Source organism: Teleopsis dalmanni, chromosome 2, assembly GCF_002237135.1.
Source record: "Teleopsis dalmanni isolate 2A chromosome 2, ASM223713v2, whole genome shotgun sequence".
Classification (NCBI taxonomy): domain Eukaryota; kingdom Metazoa; phylum Arthropoda; class Insecta; order Diptera; family Diopsidae; genus Teleopsis; species Teleopsis dalmanni.
In genome coordinates, this window is record NC_051847.1 from 11,320,889 (window position 1) to 11,327,809 (window position 6,921).

Consider the following 6,921-nt stretch of genomic DNA (forward strand, 5'->3'; position numbering starts at 1 on the left):
AATAACAAATATCAAAGGTCACAACTTCTTCAATGCCTCACTTTTTCAGAAAATGTGACCAAAATGTCTATGAAAAAGGGTATTAAAAATCGTATTAAAAACTAATTAATAGCTTAAAAATCGAATTTCATATCATTATAATGTTCAATCATAATTGTAAACAAAAGCAAAAAAAAAGATTTTTTATGAATTGACGAAAAATAAAGCCAAAGTTGTAAATTTGTGCTCTGATAATTAGTTTACAAATGCGCTACTTTGTGCATTGCGAGGTGTACTTATGCCAATAACCTTTAATATTGTTTTTCTTAACACAATAGTATCTTAAAAAATAGTTTCTGTATATCACGTTTTATATTAAAATCAGTGTTAAGCATAGTTTAATACTCCGTAAAATACAAATGTAATCATTCAAAACGCACATAACACAATGTTTATTGAGCATAAATGTGTAATAATAATGTATCTATGAGATGAAATTAAAAAACATTCAAACAATGCCTTCTGCTATTAAACTCATTGCATTCACACTCGCAGTATAGAGTACTCGTAGTATAGTAGTGTAGTAGCATATAAAGCAACGGGCAATGAGTTGTATCTTTTAAATTCAGTTAAGTAGCGAAATAACATGCAACGAAATTACGCGTTACCGCTTTAGAAAGAAACAATGCACGAGCCGAAAAGGGTTAACGTGATTTTGTACGTAAAGCGAGCAACGAAGCCTCGTCTTCTAACAACAATGGCTATATTTGCCACATGCCGTAGTCTTCATAATTGGATTTGTATTGTTTGTTTTATTGCGGATTTTGAATATGATATGAAAATAAAAAAAAAAAAACTTTATTCACAGTTCATAAATTTGCATATGTAAGCAAAAATACTATTGCACTCCAAATGCGCGAGCAATAGAAGCACAGTGGCGCTTTTTAACCAAATATTTCATATTAAAGATTATACAAAAATATGAATTGGTTTAAATATTTTCATAAACTTAAATTAAGAAGATTTTAAAAAACATGCTCAGTCCTAGTACGTACCACTCATTTAATACACTTGCCATTGTAGGAAAAAAATGTCACTTCTCACTCTTATCCATCGAAATATCTCTTTATTCTTATTAGAATATATATATCATCTTAGTTAGATATACTCCACTCATATGATAGATATCTTTAAATCAAAGTAAGAGGTGCAAAATCGAATCTATCTATTTAAATATAATAGATATTTATATTTATGTTCAATTTTTTTTGTTTTAAAATTTGTAGTCTCATAAAGGGGATTTTAGACCCTCTATTACTTGTTAAAATCATACAATATTGTTTAATAAATAATCTGCATTTCTTAACTAACGTTCATTAATGGTGACTGATGCAAGTCATTAATAGATCATAAAGCCCCTGGTGTCAATCTAAATCTAAACTTGTTATGGAAATAGAAAAATCAGGATTACCTAACAGTATTACCTTTTTAAAATGATTTAGTCCGATTAGACTGACTAGATACAAGAAAATAAACGACTGCTATACTCAACAAATGGCAAGAGACGATCAGGAGCAAACTATTGAAATGTGGCAAGGAAGATGAAGCAATAGCACCTAAGGAAGATGAACAGCTAGACTGATACCTAACAGTCACCTGACTCAGAAGGAATTCGTGAACTCAAATTACTTTCTCAGTCTTTTATATTTTACTATATATTCTATATATTGACTTTAACTAATTTGTGGACTGTCCTATTTAAGAGTTTAAATTCCTCTAAAAAATAGATTGAAGGAAAGGCTTATCGAGCGTGTTTTACACAGGATTGAAAGTTTTTATCTTATCCCGCATGTCTTTTTAAGAAAATACTACAAACAGAATCATACCATTAAACCTATTAAATGTAGTCTTAAAACCTAATATGTCTTATTTGTGAAGTACTTGCCACAAGAACGTACGATTTAGGTTATTGAGTGTATACTTAAAATCAATGAAGGCCAAATACGTTTAATATCGAAATTCTTTACACATATAATATAAATTATTTGCTTTTTATAGAACATTAAGTTTTTCAATTTAATTCATTATTTTTATATTCTATTATTTATTAAGTAGTATTTAAATTAAATGGTTTTATAACAAGTAAAAACTAAGAACTCAAAAATTTCAATTATAAATATCACAAGTAACAAAATTGAAATAATCTCGTATTAAATTTAATGCAATTTAATGCATTTTAAATTTCGTTTACTGCATTTAATGCAATTTTATTTAAAAATTGAATTTTTTTTAGCATTCATAGGGAGGGCCATACGGCCCGTAGCACACGAAGCCAGAGCAGACAAATGCAAATAAATTAAAATTTTATAATTCAGACAAAATCTTTTCCGCATTTGCTGCTTTTAGCTTGGATTTTTTTCATTTTTTTTGTATTTTTTTATTTTATTTAATTTTGCTCTTCAAATGCAATCCATCAAATTTTCCTCAACTTGCTTTTGTTATCTTAGGCAAAATATTTTGCGAGTTTTCCAAAGGCTTTGCTTTGCTGACTGCAACAACAAATTCCTGCAACTGCAACTCGTAGCGAAATTCGCAACTGTAGCGCCACATGTCGCTTTTTAGATACTTTAACTTTGCAATGATTTCGTTTTTATGCTGCACATTTCTTACTGTTATTTTTTTTTTTTATTCTTCTCTGATTTTCCTCATTAAACGTGATGAGTGTGCATCTTCAAGTGATAAAGATACGCACTCAACTATGAAAACAACATGGAGTATAAGACGGATGAGCGGGCGGGTTCGTTCGTCCACAATCACACAAACACACAAACACCATTGGTAATGGCAGGCAAATGCCATTTGAAGGTTGACTCTACATAAGTTTTTCTCGACGTTGCAAATTTTGCATTTTCATGCAACAATGCTGCCCGCAATGCTACAAAAACAACAAAATGCATTTAAAAAAATGAAAAATATGAAGAAAATTAAAAAGTCAAAAAAAAAATAAATCATTCGAGAAAGGGAAAGGTAGTTTTAATGACTGACGCTCGTTATATTCATAATATTACTATGAGTGCACTATGTATCTTTATGACAACAAAAGCGACAGTGCTGCCAAAACGGCAGCAGAATGTGCTTTCTACAATTAAAAACGTAACAAAAAGTTTACTTAAGAAAAAAATGTAGTTTATCTTTATTCATGTATATATATTGTACTATATATTACTATTATATAAGAACAAGAATGTCATAATTAAGAAGAATTTGTTATTTTAAGTAATTTACTTTACTTACGGCTCATAGAAAATAAAAGAGAAATGATATTTAGAAGATTTTCCTTAGATAAAATATAAATGAATTCGAAAATAGAAGATGCAAATTTAAACTCTAAAAATGAAAGTAAATCAAATGCAAATTTTTTTTGTTTAGGTAAAAGTTGAAAATAAATCATTAAAATTGTGAGTTCAGTGCGCATAACACACATCGTCTGGAGTGGGATTCCAAACTTCTTCTCAATTAAGTACATGTAGGTGTTTATTTGAATGTCTTTAACTGAAAAGATTAAGATTTGGTAAAAAAAACTACTTTTGTCAGTGCTATCATCCTCACCTTCCTGACATCTCTCAATCAAGGACATTATGGTGTGATTCTTTCCGTTTAGATTAGTACAAAAAAATGCATTGAATGCATAATTTGTAAAAAAGAAATGTAAAAAGTTCGTGGATTTATTCATTAACCTTGTACATACTCTACCTTTCGCAATCAATTCTTTCCTCAATTATCGATATCTTATATAGAAGAACCCATTGACAGTTTAAATAATGAAAGATAAGTTCTATCTTAAAATGCCGAGGAAATTGTTTCTTATCTATAAAATAATAAAATGTTCTAAGAATTCATTAAACGTAAAAATGATATAGCAAAAAGTTATTAATTTTAACTTCAGACAACAAAAAATGCTCTTGTTTAAAATTCGATTGGTTTTTGACAAATTTACTTAACAAGTATAATTATTAAAAATTATTACCCAAAATTTCAATAAACAAAAAATTACGAAATTCGTAACAATATAATAAAGTATGACATTTATTTATAAAACATAACGATCATATATATATTTATTGTCTATATACTTATGAGCGTAATTTTAAATAACTAATATAAGTTGCAGTTGATTTCTAGATTAACTTACCTAATGATCACAGTATAAGGTAAGATTATTCGAAAAATCCATGGTGTTACCACATGTGTTGTTTCATATCTTAAGTGACTTTAATGAAGGGAGAGCGTTCGAATTTGTCAATGAATACATCTATCTAGGTAACACCATAGCAGACAACAACGATGAAGCCTGCAGATCAGACGAAGAATTATCATTGCCAATAGGTGCTATTATGAGCGCAATAGACAATTGGTATATAGAGTTCTCTCTCGTTAGACAAAACTTGCATTCTATATGATACTCATCCCACCTGCATAAGAATGGACGTTATTACAGAATGATGACGCACCACTGGGAGTTTTCGAAAGTCAAGTTTTTCTTAAGATCTGTGCGAGCTTTATCACTGTGATATCATTGTTATATATGAGCGAATTAACATACAGCGACTTTACTGACTTGGTCATGTCGTAAGAATGGATGATGATGCTCCCAGCGAAAAAGATGATTGTAGCGGCAATTGGAGAAAGAAGACGTAGATGTGAACCAATTCCCCGATGAAGTGATGAAATTGATGGAGCACTAACTGCGCTTGATGTAGAAAACTGGAGAGACGCGCACGCAGCATAGTTACCTGGGAAGTAGTGCTGCTTCAGGGCGTAACACGGTAACGGTTTTTTGGTCCTCTAAGTAACTACACATCGAATAACATTGTTACATAGGTAGACAAAAAAAAATTCCCTATTATCTTAGTTTTTGTTTAATTTTAGATTGACAACGCCGTTGTCTTAAATACTACGAAATATCAGTTATATAGACCCAAATAAAATTTTTCTTATTTCTTAAATTTCTTTGTCTTTATTTCCCAATACCATTTATTTATACATTTCTAATAACATTCGAACATTGAAAACTATCTATAAATATACTCACATGTTGTTCATATATTTTTTTAACGATTTTTAAAAAATACCTACGACGCACTTTTTTTTTCGTAAATAGTACAGTATTCTAATTAAATTTAAAACTGTATTTAATTAAATTTAAGGATTGTCTACATAATTTGCTCGCCCTTTAAATCAATTTTACCTTTAATGGTACTTTATATATTTTAATCGATACAATTTTATACAAATGAACAACTGAAATCAGATTAATGTTTTGCTTTACATGCAAAAAAATTCTAAACATAAAAAGTAAACAAATGATTGCCACATTTTAGGAATAAAAAAGCCCAAATAACAAATAAAACCAAAAAACGAAATAAACAAAACACTTTACCATGCCAACACTAATAAATTAAAAACAATAAATACAACCTAAAAACATAAAAATTTGAATTCAAACACAAAAAAAAAACAAACAAAAAACAAATCGAACTATCAACAGCAATAACGAAAAAATATATAAAAACTAAAACAAAATCGAACAAACAAACCACACAGCCGGTACAAGGAAAAGCCTAACGAACCATCAAACTTAACATTTGTATGAGGTGGTTTGAGGCAATATAGTTTGTGTACTAAAAGTACCAAAGTAACAAGGTAGTAGGAATACCATATATGGCATGGGTTGTATGAGATGCAGTGCGGTATGTTGAAACATACGGTGTCGGTGTAAGGTGTTACGTCGCGAAGCTTTGCTAGCTTTTGTGTTTGCTTGCTGTGCGGTGCAAAGCAAATGCTCGCATGAGTCGTATGAGTACTAATATATTCGTATAAACTTGGTTGTACGCTAACGCTAATGAAGTAAGAAACGAGCGTATGCAATACATTATAACCAAAGCCGAATTGTTTACATTTTTACTGGCTGGCAGTCAGAGCAGGAGTTCGAAGGCACGAGAAGAGGCAGCGGCTAACTGCTAAAGCTATAGCTATGGGCTTGCTTTACTTATTATAAGCACACATGTTTGTGTGCTTTTGTTTATTTCTCAGTATATTTGTTTGTGCATTTGATGATTATTTTTTGCTTTTTTTTGTGTATAGCGTGTAATTTTTCGCTTTTGATTTTTATACTGATTTCATTCAGTAGAAATTACTTCACCTGAATAGGTGAATCGCGCCGCATTAAGTCGCTGAGTGCTTGTCAATATCGTGTTAGGTTTCAGTAATAAAAGAAATATTTTTTAGCTACCAGCGTTTTAACAATAGCCAAAATTTGTAATTATTTTTTTCGCATGAAAGCACTTTCCATAAGTGGTAAAAAAATAGAAGAAATTTTAAAAAATTTATTAACAGTTTTTTTATTTGTTCTTAAATATTCGTGGTTTTTTTTTATATTAAAAAAATTTTTTGCAAAAATAAATATAAAATAATATATAAACACAAATAGAAAAATAATAACACTAAATAAACATAAAATTGCGAATAATATTGTGAAAATATGTTAATATAATTTTCAGTGAAAAAATTTTTGAAATTATTCCTTAACAAAAATTGTTAAAATTTATTTTTTATATTGAAAACTAAAATAAAAAAAAAATCTTAAATACTTTTGAAGTGCCGATTTTGTGTTAAGCCAAAGTTCACTTAGCCTTTAGCTGAAGTTTTTGAAAGCAAGGTAATTTGTTATTAAAATTATTTAATAATATTTCAATAAAAAGTGTTCAGTACGGACAGGTATTCTACTCTGATTTACTATAATTTTAGGTGAATTAAAAAAATTGCTTTTCTTATATTTTTACTATAAACACACGAACGTGCGTTTCGAAAATTAAAATTTTACTTTGGACTAAGCATACAATATACAAAAGTATACTGTTTAAGTATATATATATATATATA

The 6,921-nt window shown here is 29.2% G+C and overlaps 1 protein-coding gene across 1 annotated transcript in view; it reads left to right on the forward strand.

The window, feature by feature from the left end:
• Nucleotides 1-6,639: 6,639 nt before the first annotated feature.
• LOC119682759 (putative uncharacterized protein DDB_G0277255) overlaps nucleotides 6,640-6,921 on the forward strand; it is a 53,170-nt gene continuing 52,888 nt past the window's right edge. The window contains exon 1 of the mRNA XM_038096263.1: nucleotides 6,640-6,697. The gene's annotated coding sequence lies outside the window, so the exon portion shown is untranslated. The remainder of the gene's footprint in view (nucleotides 6,698-6,921) is intronic.